Raw genomic sequence first — 20,850 nt, 5'->3', positions numbered from 1 at the left:
AATTGAGCCATTCAAGGAAACTTCCTAATTTCTGAAAAGGAATATTAATCATAAGTTAGAAAAGATGAGTTTTTGCTTACATTAACATATAATCGTGCAGTAAGATGCATTTGTATAAATGAGTAATTCAGAAATATAGTATCTTTTGTATTACTTTGATAGGAATAACAAGGTGAAATGTAATGCGGGACCAAAAATAAGGTAAATGTCACCACTTCAGAACAAAAATCAATCTATGGTTAATTAGAATACCTTCAATATGCATTAAATGATAAAAAAAAAAAAATAATAAAAGAAAAAAATAATATATCCAAGAATGAAAAAAGTTAGCCAACACCACTTTTAACTTTTCTTTTTGAATATGTATGCAGTTGTCTAATCTTGTACACCAAACAAGAAATGCAAACTACATATAAATACCTGGCATGTGACAATCAAAAGTGTATGTAACCTATCAGTAACCTCAATATTCCAAAAAAAAATTGTGTTCTGACCAATGAAATTCTAAAGTAATCCAGGATAAAAATATAAAAGGAGTATACGGGGCTACCCTCTTAATTTACACATGGGCATAAAAAGTGGACCTTGGTCTGAATGCTGGATAAGTTCACTGTATACTAACAGCTGTTAAGTACAACACTGTATGAAGCAGCATTTTGCAAATTTTATCCTCTGAAAATACTATTGTCTGTATGAGTTGAGCATTTTTTTATTGTAATATCCCGTTCAAGCTGCTGCTATAATGCCTCTGAAAGTAGAATACTTTGTTACAGCTGTAGAAAATCCATAAACAATGCAATTCATAATTTAAGGTCTACTTCCCTTTAAAACAAATGCAAAGACATCAGACCAGTCATAGCTCACAACAGCTGAGAAAGCAAGGAGGTGCGCGTCTCTGCTGAAGAGAAGTCTGAGCATGCAGTTTTCCAGTGGAAATTCAGTACTCTCGAGCCAGAGAAAACTACACCCTTAAAGGCAGACAAAGCTCAAGCAAGAGAAAGAAACCCTCGGACCACACAAAAGAATGGCAAAAGCAAAAAGAGAACACATCTATACCTGAAAACCTGATCACCAAGCACTTTAACACCACAGCCTATTCAGTGTAACCACCCCGATCCTACTAAATGCTGCCAGACAGTCACATCTACAAATCAACAAAAGGCAAAACTAATCAACCCATAGAAAACTTGGCTAAGTGTACAAATGACTGCAAATTCAGACACACAATCAAGCTACCAAAGTATAACCTTATGTTAAGTGAACACACAGCCCCCAAGTCAAGATACACATCGTACACTAGATGCACATCCAACCAAATAGAGCAAATAAAGTAGACGTAAATTGTGTCATAAGCGATTACAAAAAAAGTTATCTTACCATAATGTTCCATCTGTGTTGATCTTCATTCATTCATTCATTCATTCATTACATATGGGTTCGTAACCAATCCTCTGTTCTCACTCTGCTGTTTACCAAGTCCTCGCCAGCCAGAAAACTCTTGAGCTACGCTTTACCCATAGCGCCTTTCTCCATATTACCTCAGATCGAGTTTGCCCAGAAGACAGGACAATTTATAGAAATGAAAGTGGAGGCTTTCTCTAAGCAAGTACCTTACCAGGAGTGGAAGGACCATAACAAAACCTCCAAGAGCCCTTGGAGGGGGGAGGTTGTAATGAATGAATGAATGAATGAAGATAAACACAGATGGAATGTTATGTTAAGACATAACTTCTTTATCTGATGTTAATCTTCATTCATTCCTTACATGAGGGACAGAGTCACTAGCTACCTGTTTCCTGGGAGTCCCTAAGGAAGAATATTCCTGAGTACCATTGAGCTGAAGGAAGCTCTTCCCCTAGAAATCGTATCCAATTTATAATGTGTAATAAATGTATGAGGAGAGACCCATGTTGCTGCTGCACAAATGTCATCCATGATAGCCCTGGAATGGAAGGCTATAGAAGTTGAAACTGACCTAGTTGAGAGTGCTTTAATTCTTGCAGGAATAGCCATGCTATTTTCATGGTATATGTAGGTCATGCAGCCTCTAAGCCATTTGGATAGGGTAACATTAGCTACTGCTTTTCCCATCTTATGACCAGAATAAGCAGTAAATAATTGGTCATTTTCTAAAAGACTTTGTCAAGATAAAAATGTAGTTGTCTGTGAACATCCAGCAAATGCAAAGTATAGTCCCCTTTATTAGAGAATTTTGGGAAGAATACAGGGAGTTCTATAGTTTGATTAATAGCTAGATCAAACGCAAAGCAAAACTTTGTCATTCAAACTGTACAACCAAAAAGTGAACAGCTCATTTATACACAGTGTGGACTATTTCTTCTAGCTCATTTATACACAGTGCGGACTATTTACAACAAAAAAAAAGCGCATCAGACACGCTGACAAGACCAGTCCAGTTCCACCGATCCAAGAGAACAAAGTGCAGATCAGCACACATCCAAGCTGACAGTCGGGTCTCCACCATCCAGCCTTGTCCAACCCAACGACAGTCTCCACGATCAGGCACATCCACCATCCTAGTCTTCGCCAGCAACGGTCCAGTTCCACTTTCACAAACCACTCTTTCCTGGCACAACACCCTTCAACAACATCCAGCACTCTCTCTGCCATTTACTCCTCCCAGGCTAGTCTCTCTGCACACAGGCTTAAATAGCCATGACCAGGCCAACCATTCTGCCACTCCAACCACCCTATGCCACCTAAGTGAATCCAACAATTTCACTGTCCAATCGACCGACGCCACAACCACCACCTCTCTAATCTCGACCACCAGTAACCAGGAAAAATGATCTGACTATGCGGAACTACAGAAACAAAAAAAAAAAAAATGGGAGCTGAAGAGGTTGCTGCCGCACAGGTGCCACCATCTTACTTTCGAGAAAAATGGTTTGTTCATAAGGATACCTATCCTTGTGAAAATCAAATATGGACGCTTCTTACTCAAAGCTTGTAATTTCGATATCTATCTAGCAGATGTAATGGTGACCATGAACAAGGTTTTCCAGAATAAGAATTTCAGAACACGTGTGGCTGCAGGTTCAAAGGGGGAACTGGTTAAAGATTTTAAGACCACTGCCAAGTCCCATGGTTCATTTGGTTGTTTTAAAGGGGGCTTGATATGCAGAACTCTCGTTAGGATGGTTTTACACAGTCTGAGAAATTAATGACTTATGAAGAAAGCCATTATGGTAGAGTCCATCTGTCTGCGATATCCATCTAGTAAAAGAAGCTGCAACTCGAGACTCAAGTTGAGTAGATAAATGTTCTAGAATGAGTACTTGTGCTGAGAAAGAGTCAGTATCTCTATCCTTGCACCAGAGCGGAAAAAAGCTTCCATTTGCTAAGGTAAAGCTTCTGGTGGATGGCTTATGTGAAGCCAAAAGAATGACTAACTGGAGACTATAGGTCACTTTGCCAGGCAATCAGCGGAAGTGGAGAAACCAAGCTGTCAGTTTGAGACTGGATACATTTGGGTGAATCGAGCCCTATGGATGCATTATCAAGTCTGGGATTGGATCCAGAACCCAGGGTTAACAAATTTTAGATAAGACCACAGAAACGGGAACCAAATTTGATGAGACCAGTAAGGAGCAATGAGGATCACTTTGCTTCTCAATCGAAGAGCCATCTTCATGAATTGTATCAAGGGTAGAGGGGGATAAGCATAGAGAGCACCTGTGGGCCAATCATGTAGGAGAGCATCCCTTGGTGACTTCCCATGTGGGGGGATTGGGGCAAAATAGCTGCTGCATTTGTGATTGTGGGGGAGGCAAATAGATCGCAGCAAGGCTGACCCCAGCGACTTAAAATCTTTGCTGCCACTTTCGGATTGAGGGACCACTTGTAAGGCAGGAGAATGCATCTGCTCAACTTGTCTGCAATCACGTTGGAAACCCTGGGGAATGTGCATTGCTACAAGAAAGCGATTGGAAGCTATCGCCCATTGCCAGATTCTCATGGCTTCCCGACAGAGTAAGATCTGGTCTCTTCCCCCCCCCCCCTTTTTATGTACCAAATTACTGACATGTCTGACTGAATGGCAATTATTCCCGAAGGGAAGACAGAATTGAATGCTTGCAATGTGAGAAGCTCTGCCCTCAGTTCCAGAAATTGATATGCAAATCGGCCTCTGGGGGCGACCAAGTGCCTTGGAATGTCTGTCCCTGATAATGCCCACCCGATCAGGGAAGTGTCCATGGTCACTATGGCTAAGGGTAGAGCAGGGGAGAACTGGTGACTCCATAGGATTTGATCCAGCTTCAGCCACCAGGGAAGGTCTTACTTGCAAAGATTAGTTATCCTGATCTTGTAAGACATGGGAAGATCTAAAGGGGACCATTGAGTTATTAACAACCATTGAAGGAGTCTCGTGAAGTCTCGCTAATGGGACCATCATGATGGAAGCTGTCATAGATCCCAGAAGTTGTAGAATCACTCTTGCTAGAACCTTGGTGTGGTTCAGAATTGGTTGGAGTTGAAGTCTCTGTAATCTGTGGGAGTGAAGAAATACCAAACGGATCCATGTGTCAAATTCCACCCCTATGGACTGCAGCTTTTGAATGGTGAAAGTTTGCATTTGCTCTCGTTCACAGTAATGCCCAAGTGCATTGTTTCCATGTGTGCGGTACAATGACCAGCAGTTGATGCTCGGTTGGGGCGGTAAGGAGCCAATCGTCTAAATATGGAAACACCCGGAATCCTTGCAGTCTCAAGTGAGTTGTCACCACTGCCATGCATTTGGTGAACACTCTGGGGGCTGTAGAGAGACCAAAGGGCAGTGCACAGAATTGGTAATGAGCCAATCTCCTGGCGTGTTTGTCCATCTTTGTGGTAGTACGCGTCCTGAAGATATATCATCCAATTGTCTTTTCCCAAAAAGGGAATTATAGACTAACGTGAGCATCCGGAACTTTACTTTAACAAATTTGTTTAGGTTGCTGAGGTCTAAAATGGGCCTCCAGTCCCCTGTTTGTTTTGGCACTACATCTAGAGTAAAACCTGGATTTGTGTTGGTCTGGGGGGACTACTTGGATGACTTTTGTAGCAGCTTTTGAGTTGTTGCTGATGCAAATTCTCTTTGACTGGGTGGAATGTTGGAAATATGCCTGGTTGGCTTTGGTTTTGAAGTGAAGGGAATGTGATATTCTCTGGTTATTACCGTCTGCACCCAAGAATCTGTGGTAATCTCTTGCCAGGCAAAGTGGTGCAGAGAGAAACTACCCCTGACTGCCTCCAGAGGCAAGCAATCTGGCTGCTCTTCAGGAGCACTGATATGGCTGTCCAGAGAGAGAATCCCTGGATCCCTGGTTACATGGAACCCCTCTGCCCCTAAAGGGATGTCTTCCATTTGAATTACCCCCTCTGCCCTGGGGGGAAAATTCAACCCATGTGCCAAATAAAGGCCCTTGGGATTTTCGGTACCACATCTTTCCACTCCTGTTCCTGGAGTAGGGTCTCTGAGAACACCTATGGCAGACAAGGTCTTACCATACATTTCACACCTGTCCAAGGTATCCTTAACTTTAGTGCCAAACTGGGATGAGGCCTGTATGTGGGGGCATTAAGGAAGGAAGACTTGAAAAGATCCACTAAATCCAAAGTCGCATCCAGGCATTGCATCTAGTCATGACTCCAGTGCCTGCAGCTCTTGCTGCCCCTTTGGTAGAGTGTGAAATCAACCTCATGGACGAATTGTAAATGGACTCCAGGGTGGCCAGTTGTGGGGCAACCTTGTCTCGTGCGTCATCAGAAACTGCTCCTGTAAGTGTTTCTGAAAGCTCTGAAATTAAGTATCTGAAGACACGTGAAGTGTGCCAAGTAGTTCATAGACCTGATTGCAAAAGTCGCTGAAGAAAAGACTTGCTTTCCTATCCTGTCTATTGCCAGAGACTCCCTGTTTTGGGGATGGACAGTGGAGCGCTCTTCAGCGAGCTCTGTCTGTGGCTGCAGCCACAACTATAGCATCAACAGGAAGACCTTTTGGACCAATGGGTTTGATCTTCTGGTGGATAGAGTATCTTATCTTGCCTATGTCGGGTCAGCTCAATGGCATCCGGTGTCATCCAAGCTTGTTGGGACAATGTACTGAACAAGTTCATTTGCAGTCCTGAACAAGTTCATTTGCAGGGGGGGTCACCCAGGAGGTAGAGGGTCAGGCTCTGAAAGCCTGCAAGAATGTTCTCCTTGGGGGAAGGGGTGCTGGTCTTCCAGTCGCCCTGCTGTTTCAGTATTTCTAGGATGTCCCCAAAGGAGACATTTTCAGGGGGCAACCGTGGGGACCCTTCCCCCATCATCGATTCAGTGATTCCTCGGGGGAATCTAGGGGGAACATCAGAAGGGGAGCCTTGGTCAAAGATAACTTGAGACTCCCGAACCTGATGTCCAATAGTAGTGAGAGGTGGTAGCTGTGGCTCAGAAGCAGGAGTAAGAGCCCATGTCTCTGCCGATGGGTCCAACTGGGAGCCAGGTGTGGCTAACCTCTCCATTGCCTGGAAGGCCAGAACCCCTGAGGAGGGATGGGAGCCCGAACCAAAACAAACTCTGAATTGGATTCGCACCCCACCCCAAAGGGCCAAGCCCAGGGGAAGGAGCCTCCGGAAGTGAGAGGGCTGGTCCTGGGAAAGACTTTCATCTCTCTGAGCTGAGGTCGAAAGACCAATATGAAATTCAAGGAGGGAAAGGACCGGTTCAGAAGTGACTATTGTTAGCACAGATGTAGGAGCCGAGGTAGTTTTCATAGTGGTTGTTGGAGCTGAAGTCTGTGCAGACATAGAGATCCGAGCAGACTATGTGGTCGGTGCTGTGGGAAAAGTTAACGCAGTTGTAGAAATCTGAGCAGGTGATACAGTTTGTGCCAGTGGAACAAACTGCTCCAATGAAATCTCCTCTTGGAGCAAAGATCGAAGCAGAGGATTTCGGCCTTGGAACCGAAGAGACTCTATGCAATAACTTTGGAGCCTTAGGCCTTGGTTCTGATTATTTTGTCTCATGAGAAGCGAGAAGGGACTTGCTCCTCTTTTTATCCTTTCTTCGGAGTGGGTGAAGCCTCTGCAAATGGAGATTTTAATAAACCAGCAACCATAAGTTTATTTCTGCATTCCGCGAGAGTGCGGGAGCTGAAAGTCTTACAAATATCACAAGGCGGTTTCTCCAATAAATGAGAAACCTATAAGTAGTATACACAAGATACATGACTGTCGATGTTTGGCACTTTCTGTTGTACAGAAAGACTACCCAACAGGGTAAGGGAAAATACCAACAATGGTAGAATTACCAAACTGGTAGAAAGACGCACATAAAGGTGAAAATAGGGCACTAGCGAAAGGAGTCAACAAAAAACAATGACTACATATAGAAAAAGGTCCTTTTAAGGAAGAAATTCCTCAGAACTTATTGAAAAAATATGCAGTTGGCTGAGAGGTGGTTTGGCATGTTTCGTTTCATGTACGGCGAACAAAATCTGGGGTAATATGAAGAAGGGCACTATGGGTTTAGCTTAGCTTAAGAGTTTTCTGGTGCGGGCTTGGTAAACGGCTGAGTCAGAACCGAGAATTGGTTCTGAACCCACGTGTAAGGAATGCATGAAGATTAACCATCAAATCAGTATTTATGTGAAAATTATAAAATTGAAATTAAGTTATAAATCTAATTATATTATCTTATGGAAAATACTTGAATAAGCTTAGTGAAGCATTTAAAACAAAATAGGCTGTAGAGAGTATTGAAATGAACCAGACTGAAATCCCTACTTGTATGTAAAGAAAATAAAGGCATTAAAAAAACATTGCCAACAGAGAAATAAGTGAAAACATACTTGTTACTTTTAGCAAAGGGCTTCCACAGTTCTGTCATTTCCTGAAATATGTGAATACTAGCTACATATCAAAATATTTTGCCAGAAAGAAAGTCTGACACATTTTACTACTAAAAAAAAGGTAGTTCTTTAATCTTTGTTTCTTGTGATTTCCAATTGTTAATTTCTACAGTTCTCTTTAAAGACAAGCCCGACCAATCCATTTCTTCTGTTTTGTCCAGGATCTTAATGGATATTATGTAAGTCACAGCTGAGTCCAGGTCTTCAAATATTTTAATTCCATCAGCAAAAAATATTTTCAGTCTGGCAGGAGGTCAGGAAATTCACCACATTACCTTCTATGGTGTCTGGAAGTGTGAAGATCTGTATATTATTCCTAGGAGACCTGTTTTCCAAGTCTAGTTTATTCAGCAACAAAATGTTCTGCTTCAGCAAAAATTCAATATTTTCTTCCTCACGTAGCCTTCCATCTGTCATTTAATTGTTCAATACCCAAAGTCTGGGTTTTCTGTAGTTGCAAGTCCTTGTGACTCTCATCTGTTTTGAGCACTTCTGAAAATTATCCAATTTAGTGTCCATTCCATTTAATTTCAGTGACAGCTCCTAAATATTTGCAGGAGAGACTAACTCTCTTCTGAATAAGGAATCCGGAGAATTAGCCTTGGAGAAACTAGTCTTTAGTGAGGATAAGAAAAATGTATCTAGTTGTTTGACAGGAAAATTCCAGTAAATGTGTATAAAATTTTTTGATAAAATCTTAGGTAGAAGCATCAGATTCTGTATAGATAACCCGGCAGGACTGCTCAAAGATTTGACAGGAATTTTTATTTTTAAAGTGGCAGAGCTAAAGAAAACTGCTGTTAACCACCACTCATCCTGGCACCACACCCCTCTTTTTTTTTTTTACTGTATGCCCACTTAGCGACAGCAAGCTTGAGATTTGTTGCTGAGCTTCCATTGCTTGCTTTTTCAGCAGTCTGTGAGACATGCACTTAGAAAACAATTTTGTTTTGTGCTAGCTGTTGTAGCTGTGGTTGTGCATTAAGTGCAGTGTCCTGGGAGGCGCCAGAGTAGTGCTGTTAAATATTGGCACCATTTTGGAATGGGAGTATCCTGTACTGATGTAATAGGTTTGTCTGCTGATTTAGATGGAGTACTTTAGCCGAAAGAGCAGAGCTACTGGATAGGTGTGTATAGACGTCCCTTTGCATCTGCTTGCATTTTAAATATGGGAACTGAGTACAGGAAAGACATGTGATGGACATAATTTATTTTTGTGCTTGTGATATATCTGTGCACTTGCTTGCTTAACTAGGTGTTAAAAATTATAAGACTCTTACTAGGGTACCCAATTATACTGAGTGAAATTTAATATTAATACAAATGGTAATTTTGACTAAACAGCAAGGCTTTTAGGAGCTGCCACCATGTCACCAAATAAATAAAAGTACTTTGAAAGGTTAAAATATTCTCTAAAAGACCAGCCACAATGAAAAGTTTAAATATATATTTAATAATAAAAACTGAAAATACTAAATATCTATGTACAATGAACACCAGAGTTTCATTCACAGGAAATATTAAAACCTAGCTCAGATGAATGGATTCACACAGATATAAAAAAAAAAGTACGTTAACTAATTTCACTATTCCTGTAAAGTAGTACTATTCCCTCATTATTTACTGAAGCAAGGCAAGATGAAGTGGGTGAGTGATCTTTCTATATCAGGTTTCATAAACACACTGCTCTGAGATTTCTGTCTCATCTGGTATTAAAACATCATTTTAGTCCTGGATTATGGAATTACATCACATACATCTGGTTCCCATACTACCCCCTTTCCTAGCACGTGAACCATAATGTAGCACGTGTGTGTCAGTGCGCACACACACAGCTTTGCTAAGATCTGTTGCACCTTCTGGAAGCCATACAATTTCAAACTTCCCTTCCAGAGTAGCAATAAGTTCACCCCCAAGGACAATATAGAAGGTTTCCTAGTACAGACTTTGTCTCTGACTGCATTGAGACCTGTGAGATGGTCTTTATAGCTTATACCAAGTAATTTAATTTCAAAACTATTTTTCAAGTTAGCTGGACTGAGATTAACCTTTTCTCTTCCAGTATCCTCTGTTGCAATATTAATTTCAGCAATTATAATAGTCTGACATACAGATGTACTTTTTCTGTCTAGCAGGACCCACTGTTGGTACAATTTTTTTTTTTTTTTTTTTTAGTACAAGCAGCTTTATGAATACATTTTCAATATTTGCACCTGTGCAAATCTGTTTTATATACAGATGACATGCAGTTCATTACAAAACTCCAGCTAGGTTATGCTGGCATATGTTCCACATCCACTGCCCTACTTCTGGCATAGCTGGCATTTCCTCACATCAGCGTGCACATACAACATGCAGACGCACACCTGTGGATTCTTCTATTCCTCTGTGGTAGATCTGACTGCACAATCTAAGCAAAAACTGGCCAAGTAAATTAGGTGTCCACCTTGAGGAAGACAGCTGTAATCTTACTTTTCCAGCACTGACATCAAGACCATACTTGCATATAATACATTGGCATCTTTAAAAGTACAGTGGCTTTTGAGTTACTGCAATATTGTAACTGAAAAGCAGCTTATTTTTCACTATGTAGTGAAAAACTGAGGGTGGGGGATAGCCAGTAGTTGCAATTTTTTGTGTACAGATGCTTTCTTGTGTGTAATTTGTTGTGGCACATGCTGTTGAAGTGGGAGCCTTTCAGGGAGATGACCATGTGTTGCCTTTTTTTGGGGTCACTTAAATATCTGGGTTACACATGGGATATAAATGAGCATATGTCTGATATCACAACCTGTCTTATGAGCTTTGATCACCGCTCGACTGGGCTGATGCCGGCATCATGTTATCTCCACTAGAATGCACGCATTCAGTGGCACACTGCACACTTTACATTCCTTGTAGAAAAGGTAAAGCAAGCCATTACTTGTAGCTTTACCTTCTGGGTCTCAAGTGGCCTGCTCTGTACCAAATGGGCAGGGAGTAAGTATGTTACAAAACATTCCACCTGTAAGTTCTATTTGAAGCCTTTTACTAAATTTTGCAAACATTTCCTTTGTAAATGGAGATTGTAGGTCATTTTATTTTTCCAGTGGCTGCTGTTGAATTCTACAGCGAAGAATTAAAGCCACTCTGCAAAACAGTATAAATCCTGTTTTAAAGTAGGAAATCTAGTTTTCCAAGTTAGAAAAAGATTACCTAAAGGAAAAGTAAAATGGTGAACTTCAGAATATTCTCAGTCTTAGTCCATAATCTCTAAGAAGTGATTTAAAGTGCTTGACCGTGTTTTGGACAGTTTTTATATGGCAGGATTTTCTTTGTAGGACTGCCAGTTTTGCAATGACATACGATTATGTAACATTGGATTGATTGTTGCTGTTTTGTGAAATCCATTTCTGTTTATTTTGCAAGCAAACTTGTAATTTTGTAACATGGTGCTGGAATACAGAGTGGTCTCATTTCTATACCCCTGTAGCTATTGACACGTTTGAAGAATGACAGGCAGCTATTGCAATGGTAAGTAAATGGGAGGATGAGGGATCCATTTCAGTGCCAACATCCAACAGAAAATGGACCTCATTTGTAGCTAATGGTGAGACAAACCTGAATAGTCTTTGTCTACCCTATTCTAAGACTGCTGATGTGATGCATCTACCCTACTGTCCTCTGGGTGTAGTCATTTGTCCTTGTGGTTCAGAATTGACAAAAATCAAAGCTTTTTTATATGTTTGGTTAATCACTGACCAAGGTATGCAGGTCCAGGACAGGACATTCTTACACTGTCATTTCCCACTTGGTGGGAAAGTGCACTGCTTATATACTCCTTGTATGTATACATCGCTGTCTTCCACTATCTAGAAGGATTCCTTCCCTTCTGTGGTCAGGCCTCAGTTTTCCTCTAATTGTCCCAGACAACTTTCTTTTCCTCTTGTCTCTGGTGATCCTTCTGCTGTGTTTTTAGGACGGACTGCTAACCTAAATTAACCTTTTGGAACATTTTCTTCTACATTTTGCTAGTGCAGTAATAGTAAAAATGCCTGCTGTACTGTAGGGGGATATAAGTATTTTGATATTCTGTGTTCCAGACTTGGACTCTGGGACGGTATCCAGCTTTTTTGCCTTGCCACAATGGTATCGATGACAGCAGAATTCCATGATTTGTCTGGCATGTCCCTTCACAATCGTACCCACTGAAAGGGGTACTAGGTTTTGCATAGAACTTGTTCCATTGATGGTGTGCCCACATCCATTGTTTTCTGTGGCATGACTTTGGATGACACTATAACCACAGCTAGACCTTCTTCGAGTCTCTTGGTCAGACCTTGTGAGCTCCGCATTGCTTGCAGCTCTAAAGTTCCTTTCAAACGGAGATGACAGGGCACCAGAGTTGGGCTAGAGACTCTGTCCTGTCTAATGAAGAGTGAGGGTCCTTGGTGGATATGAAAGTTATGCATACACCATAAAACTACATTTGCTTGGTTACTTCTGTCTTCATAATCCCTACATCCTTTCACTGGTCTAAGTTGGGGGAAAGAAGTGGTGTAGCCAGAGTTCATCATGACCCCATTCTTTTCCATCTTACTTCATTCATGTCACCCCCTTTTCTCTTTTCTGTCCCTCTCTCCCCATGGGGGGTTGGTAGTTTGAGAGAGAAACCACATTTCTCCAGACACCTCCATTTCTATTGTATACTTGTGATTGTCCCTCATTCCTGCTAGGATGTGACTGTTTTCCTTTTGCTTTTGTAGCAATGCCTGTAGGTGATTCTGTGCTTCCTCTGGAGAGGGTGACAGACTGTCTATCCCTCTTTGTCTGTGCTTCAGGAAGCACAGGCAGGTGCATCTCCTGTGAGCTGTGTCCTAGGTTCCATAGCCTCATGTTGATATAAAGTGCTTAGAAATTTTCTTTTGACTACGTAGTGTGACCCATTGGGTTTCCTTTCTGACTTGTCAATAGCTGCTTCTCTTCATATTTTGATTTGTCATTCTTGGTTCACCTCTGCAAACTTCCCACAGGAAGGTTCTCTTGACTTTGAATGGTGATAGTGATTCACAGTGTGGATGACACCTTTGTAATCCATTTCATGCATTGCAGAGGGTTTAAGGTTGGCTACTTTGTTGAAAAGTGGAGTAAAGTTCCATACAGCACAGGAACATAGTCCTATACACTGTTCTCTGTGTGCTTCCTGTCATTCATGCCGTGGTCTATGTAAAATTGTAATTGGTGTACTCTGCTCCTTTGGCTTGGATTTATGCTTGCAGGTAGTTATACTGAGGTGTGGGCCCTCATCTGGTGGCTGGGGAGGACTCCATTCTAGCCAGAGTTCTTAATGCCTTGATCAGTTGCCAGTTGTACTAATACAAACATTCTGGTGTAGGGACTTTGTGAAGGCCACCGCCACATACGCGTGCACACAATTCCTGGCCTTTGATGGGAGCTCAGTGGCCTCCTTAAAGCTAAACATTGCAGCTGTTTAGACTCCTTTCTATTAAGGTATATAAGATCATTATAGGCAACAGAGGCTTTGGCATTGGTAGAAAAATTAGAATGCTTGCAAAGTCACCATTTTCTCTTGACAGCATCATTTCAAGTTTCACAAGCCAGCCATGCAGGAGAATTAGCTAGACCTCTTTATCCTCCACCTTGAACACAGGAATGGTTACTGTAGCTTTTCTAGTTTTCATAAAAAGTTAAAACTGGGAGATTGAGGAATGGAATGTGAGGGGGTCATAGGCAAGAGAGGTGAAAGTGGCCTTGGGGAGTGGTTATTCACAAAGCTCAGCATGTTCACAGTCAGTAGTCTTTCAAACCAGCTCATTGTGGTAAGTATATAACCTTCATATAGTTAAACCAAGGCTGTTCTTTGGTGCTATTGGCTGTACAGAGACAGCGGCCAATTATTCCCTTCTGTATGCTTTCTCCAATTGTGTTTTGCATATTTGCTTCTACCAGGTAGAACTCCTTAACTGTTGCTACATATGCTGTTCTTTGATATTGGCATCTACCAAACAATGTTAAAAGTATCTCTTATATGCAGTATTTTATTCATGACCCTGTATGGGTACAACTGATTGATTATTGCTGTTGCATTTGCTTGAGTTAAATACAAATGCTGACATTGTTGTAATGCACAGAATCCCCAATAAGTGCTCGCTCACCTTTGATAGAACAATAGCAGGAATGCACTCCGTTCGTTAAAAACAGCTATGTATTGCCCATGACAGAAGAACAACAACAATAGATACATCCAAACAAATAGGCGTTGTACCCAAATGCAAGTCCATATAAATGAACACTAGTTGTAAGACATCCAATTAATTCGCTTAGTGCCAAACTGTTGTACAATCCATAAAAAGTGGTAAATGTGAATGAGTTCACTTAAGACCAAAGTGTTCAGAATCCATAAAATAAAAGAATGTAGGTTAAGCTCTTTCACCCGTTATTCGGGCTTCTTCAGAACACTGTGTGCCAAGAGTATATGCCTTAAACATTTTGGCGCCAAAAAATGTTTCGAAAATTTAAAGGGACATTGCCCTGTAAATAAATTATCCTGAAGTTTACTCCCCTGCAAAAATTCACCTTGTCGGCAGAAATATTCAAAAAAACATTCACCATATATTCAAGAAAGTATACAAATCTCAATAACCATCAAAACTGCGACCTTTTTGCTAACTTCACGTAACAATAGTCTGTCAGTTGTTGATTATAATAGCTGTAATTGTATAAGCTGCTGATGATATAACTGTGCATTTAGATATACATCTGAAATAATACATATATCCGAAATACATTAATGGATTTTTTTACTAATGTATTGAAAAACTAAATAATTTAAACTACCGCGCTTTTAAATATGCGCTAAATTATTAATGTTGTATGTACTGTCAAACACCCTCTTCTACTTCCCCTGTACCTATCTAGAAATAATGATTGATGGGTGGATAGTAACTCTTAATCTACTCACAGTTTATGAAAATATTAAAATCTAAAAATATAAAAAGGTATATAAATATTAAATAGGTGGATGCTTGCTCTGAATATTCACACAATTTGAGAAAATATTACTGGTGACTAATGCCCATTTAATTGCGCCCCATAATAGAACATAAAAAGTAAAGAAAAAGAATAAGAAATGAACAATGCCTTCTGTCCCTAATTCTATATATGCGTAATATTCAGGGCATGTGAAGCGAACCAGATATAGACTTGTTGGTTTGTAATCATGCTTCGTCTTTGTCATATTAAATAATTAATATAGCTCCCAATTACTTAAAATATTGTATATATTAATATACAATATCAAATGAGAGCTGTTTGACAACTAACCTGAATTCAAACAAGGAACGAATATGAGCTAAACATGCACAAATCTCTTAATATTTGGGGTGACATCTTGTTCAACATTGTTGTATAAAATCCTATAGAAGGATAACTATCCTTCTAACTAAATATAATTATAAAAATCCCACTAACTTGAATACTATTTACATAAAATTGTTGTACATAGAATTTATTATACATAATTTTTTTTATGCCTTTATTACTATCTATGTTAAAATCAATAGTTACTTAATTAAAACTAATCACATCTGATGTTTAATTTTATTGAATATATTTAAAAATTAAACTGATTTATTTAATGTATTAAAATTGATTTTAATGAAATGCCATCATTTAATCCAGGGGTAGTGGTGGCATCCAAATAGATTTGCCACCATACCTCCCTGTATAATAAATGTGTTTTGATATCACCCCCTCTAGGGTCAACTTTAACAGTATCTATTATTGCAAATTTGAATCCTTAGTATGTCCCTTACTTTCTACATGTCTTGACAGTGCATTAGTTGAATCCTTCTTTCTAATTTTATAATTGTGTTCATAAATTCGTTTATTTAAACTCCTCTGTTTTTCCCACGTAGTAATAATGGCATTGATTACACGTCGCCAAATATACTATCATTTTAGAGTTACAATTACCCCTTGAACACTTTATTTTTGTTCTCATAATGTTTTGTAATTTGATTTCCTTATTATCATTAATGGAATTGCATTGATTACACCGTCCACATTTCTTAGTATAATCTTTTATTGTGGTATTATGCTTCCTGTCATGTTGTATATGTTTTTGCAGTAACATTTTAATGTTGCCCATTTTGTAGACTATTCCTGGTTTCATTCCCATAACTCCAGATAATATGGAGTCACCAGTTAAGTACCAATATTTAGTCAATAAATCAATAATATCTCTGGATACGGGACTGTACAGCATAATAAATGCGCTCTGATGGCTGGTCATGATATTATTCTTTTTGTTTTTACCACCATTGCTATTTAAATCTATGGAAGGTTCTCCTGATAATTGTTTTCCTAAACCTAATAAAGGTTTATACTTTTTTCCCCACTCATCTAAGATGTATTTAGTCACATTATCCACCATATCTATAGGATATCCCCTTTCTTTAAACATAGTTGTTATTGTGTTTAGTTCACAAACCAAAATATTGAAGTCCGAAGTCATTCTACAGGCCCGAATGTATTGACCCTTGTAGATATTATATTTAAGTTTAGTGGGATGAAAACTATTGTATTGCAAATAGTCATTTGAAAATGTATTTTTCCTATGTATTCTAGACTGTAATTTGCCTTCATGTTCATAAATGAATGTCTAAATAAGCTATACCAGTGGTGTTGTATGCGTAAGTGAATTTTAAAAATTCACTACTGCCATTGAGAAAAATCTATAAATTGTTCTAATTGTTCCAAACTAGAATTCCAAAGAATATAGATATCGTCTAGAAATCTTGACTAATATTCTATGTGATGAAAATGATTACTTGGAAAAAGTGTGCTAAGTTCCCAATCCAGCATGACCAGGTTGGCAAAGATGGGAGCGCAAGCTGCTCCCATTGCTACCCCCCTGGTCTGCTTGAAATGTTCCCCTTCATAATAAATGAAGTTGTTTTTCAGCACTATGTTCATACATTCAATGATCAAATTGATTTCATCCCAATCTAGTTCTGAAAATCTTCTTTTACTATTGGTAAAAGCCTACATTCCTTTCTCTTTGGGTATGCATGAAAATAGATCAATGACATCTATTGTAACAAATAACCATCCCTTGTTCCATATAGATATACCTTCAAAAATTCCCACGAATCCTTCACCATGTGTGATATTTTGTCGTGTATATATGTTTGTCTCACATCTATATATTTACCTACAGGGAATGTTTTTTTCACTTCCAGAGGTGATTAGCCTGAAAGGAGGATCATTGATGGATTAATGAATTTTGGGTATTCCAACCAACGTGGCTAATCTTGGATACTTAACAGTCAAAAATTTGTGTAATTCAGTATTTATCCTTCCATCTATAAGAAATTCCTCCAAATATGAATCTATTCACTGATATGCTATATTGATTTCATTGGTAGAAATCGATTCATAATTGCTGGTGTCATGTAATAAATCATACATTTTCTTATGGTATTCATGGGTCTCAAAAATAACAATCCCCCCTCCTTTGTCTGGTTTCATGACCCTTATACTAGAATCCATTTGTAATTCCTTTAATGTGCCTATTTCTCCTGTGGTGAGATTACTATAACCTTTATGAGGGTGTGCCTTATATAAATTGTACAACTCCCTGGTCATTATTTTTTCATACGTTTCAACAACAGGATAACCAATAGGTACAAATGAACTTTTGACAATCAAATCAGTATTGTTTTTTTCTAATATATTTTCTTGCTGTTGATTTTTATTAGAACCTTTTTCATGAAACATTATAGCTAAATTCATCTTTCTCGTGTATTTTTTCAATTCACATATACTGTCTACCAAATCAAACCTTGGTGTGGGGATAAATTTCATACCCTTAGCCAGGATATTAAAATGTCCTTCATGAATTTCTAATTTAGAATAATTGTAAATATTAAATGCATTAAAACTATACAAATAGTCTCCGGTTTTACTTATTTGACTATTTATTGTTTGACTTTTAAGTTGTCTCTGCTTACCATCTCCCGTTGTATTTGTTGTCGTAAGTCTCCCTTTCTCTCATAAAATTTTTCCTGTGGGGCTGCCCCTGTGTCCCTTGTTCCCTCCAAAAATTGGGGTTATTAGGAATCTATTCTCTATCTATAAACCCTTCCTGATGGTCTTCTGTCCGATGATGCTGGTATATATTACCACTATTTTTGTCTCTATACCATGTGTATACTGTCCCATTCTTATATTAATTTACATCCCTAAGTATTTTTTTATACTTTGTTTTGCATAAATTTTGCATCCACCTATCAGCTGTATCAAATTGCTTTCTATATAACCTTTCCCATTCGGTAAATAATAGGTCTTTGGTTATTAAATCATTCAAATTTTCAGTTTCATGAATTAACTTACTTAATTTTTCATCATTATATTTTAACAAGAGTTGCATAAACTTAAAACCACATTCGTCAAAAAATGCATTCAATTCCTCCTTGACATTAGTGGTCATATTAATACCCATGGGTACCTTGAAAAATCTCAACCCTTTTGGTACCATCTTCATCTCTATACATTTCTTAATATATGCATTACCTGTTTTAACTCCATTTATATTTTTTAGTAATTTTCCCATGGAGTAAATTATCATCCTATAGATATGATGGATAATGTGACTAAATACATCTTAGATGAGTGGGGGAAAAAGTATAAACCTTTATTAGGTTTAGGAAAACAAATATCAGGAGAACCTTCCATAGATTTAAATAGCAATGATGGTAAAAACAAAAAGAATAATATCACGACCAGCCATCAGAGAGCATTTATTATGCTGTACAGTCCCGTATCCAGAGATATTATTGATTTATTGACTAAATATTGGTACTTAATAACTGGTGACTCCATATTATCTGAAGTTATGGGAATGAAACCAGGAATAGTCTACAAAATGGGCAACAACATTAAAATGTTACTGCAAAAACATATACAACATGACAGGAAGCATAATACCACAATAAAAGATTATACTAAGAAATGTGGACGGTGTAATCAATGCAATTACATTAATGATAATAAGGAAATCAAATTACAAAACATTATGAGAACAAAAAGAGTGTTCAAGGGGTAATTGTAACTCTAAAATGATAGTATATTTGGCTACGTGTAATCAATGCCATTGTTACTACGTGGGAAAAACAGAGATTCGTTTAAATAAATGAATTTATGAACACAATTATAAAATTAGAAAGAAGGATTCAACTAATGCACTGTCAAGACCTGTAGAAAGTAAGGGACATACTAAAGGATTCAAATTTGCAATAATAGATACTGTTAAAGTTGACCCTAGAGGGGGTGATATCAAAACACATTTATTATATAGGGAGGTATGGTGGCAAATCTATTTGGACGCCACCACTACCCCTGGATTAAATGATAGCATTTCATTAAAATCAATTTTAATACATTAAATAAATCAGTTTAATTTTTTAAATATATTCAATAAAATTAAACCTCAGATGTGATTAGTTTTAATTAAGTAACTATTGATTTTAACATAGATAGTAATAAAGGCATAAAAAAATTATGTATAATAAATTCTATGTACAACAATTTTATGTAAATAGTATTCAAGTTAGTGGGATTTTTATAATTATATTTAGTTAGATATAGATTTAAAATTATATTTTATACAACAATGTTGAACAAGATGTCACCCCAAATATTAAGAGATTTGTGCATGTTTAGCTCATATTCGTTCCTTGTTTGAATTCAGGTTAGTTGTCAAACAGCTCTCATTTGATATTGTATATTAATATATACAATATTTTTAAGTAATTGGGAGCTATATTAATTTATTTAATATGACAAGGACGAAGCATGATTACAAACCAACAAGTCTATATCTGGTTTGCTTCACATGCCCTGAATATTACACATATATAGAATTAGGGACAGAAGGGGATTGTTCATTTCTTCTTTTTCTTTACTTTTTATGTTCTATTATGGGGCGCAATTAAATAGGCATTAGTCACCAGTAATATTTTCTCAAATTGTGTGAATATTCAGAGCAAGCATCCACCTATTTAATATTTATATCTTTTTATATTTTTATATTTTAATATTTTCATAAACTGTGAGTAGATTAAGAGTTACTATCCACCCATCAATCATTATTTCTAGATAGGTACAGGGGAAGTAGAAGAGGGTGTTTGACAGTACATACAACATTAATAATTTAGCGCGTATTTAAAAGCGCAGTAGTTTAAATTATTTAGTTTTTCAATACATTAGTAAAAAAATCCATTAATGTATTTTGGATATATGTATTTCAGATATATATCTAATGCACAGTTATATCAGCAGCTTATACAATTACAGTTATTATAATCAACAACTGACAGACTATTGTTATGTGAAATTAGCAAAAAGGTTTTATTTGCATCATTGATGGTACAAAATGCAAGTTGAGTGTTCATTGTGTAACATATGTTTCGCAGTTTTGATGGTTATTGAGATTTGTATACTTTCTTGAATATATGGTGAATGTTTTTTGAATATTTCTGCCGACAAGGTGAATTTTTGCAGGGGAGTAAACTTCAGGATAATTTATTTACAGGGCAATGTCCCTTTAAATTTTCGAAACATTTTTTGGCGCCAAAATGTTTATTTAAGGCATATACTCTTGGCACACAGTGTTCTGAAGAAGCCCGAATAACTGGTGAAAGCGCTTAACCTACATTCTTTTATTTTATGGATTCTGAACACTTTGGTCTTAAGTGAACTCCATTCACATTTACCACTTTTTATGGATTTTACAACAGTTTGGCACTAAGCGAATTAGTTGGATGTCTTACAACTAGTGTTCATTTATATGGACTTGCGTTTGGGTACAACGCCTATTTGTTTGGATGTATCTATCGTTGTTCTGTCATGGGCAATAAATAGCTGTTTTTAACGAACGGAGTGCATTCCTGCTA

At 38.0% G+C, this 20,850-nt stretch overlaps 1 protein-coding gene across 1 annotated transcript in view; it reads left to right on the top strand.

Annotated features, from left to right (window-relative positions):
• Positions 1-20,850, top strand: part of FAM83D (family with sequence similarity 83 member D) — an 83,550-nt gene that overhangs the window by 9,227 nt on the left and 53,473 nt on the right. The gene's annotated exons all lie outside the window — the stretch shown is intronic.

Source organism: Protopterus annectens, chromosome 12.part0 (assembly GCF_019279795.1).
Source record: "Protopterus annectens isolate FY-2018-M chromosome 12.part0, PAN1.0, whole genome shotgun sequence".
Taxonomy (NCBI): domain Eukaryota; kingdom Metazoa; phylum Chordata; order Ceratodontiformes; family Protopteridae; genus Protopterus; species Protopterus annectens.
Note: the sequence above shows the minus strand (reverse complement) of the source record. Positions and strands in the feature narration are given on the sequence as shown.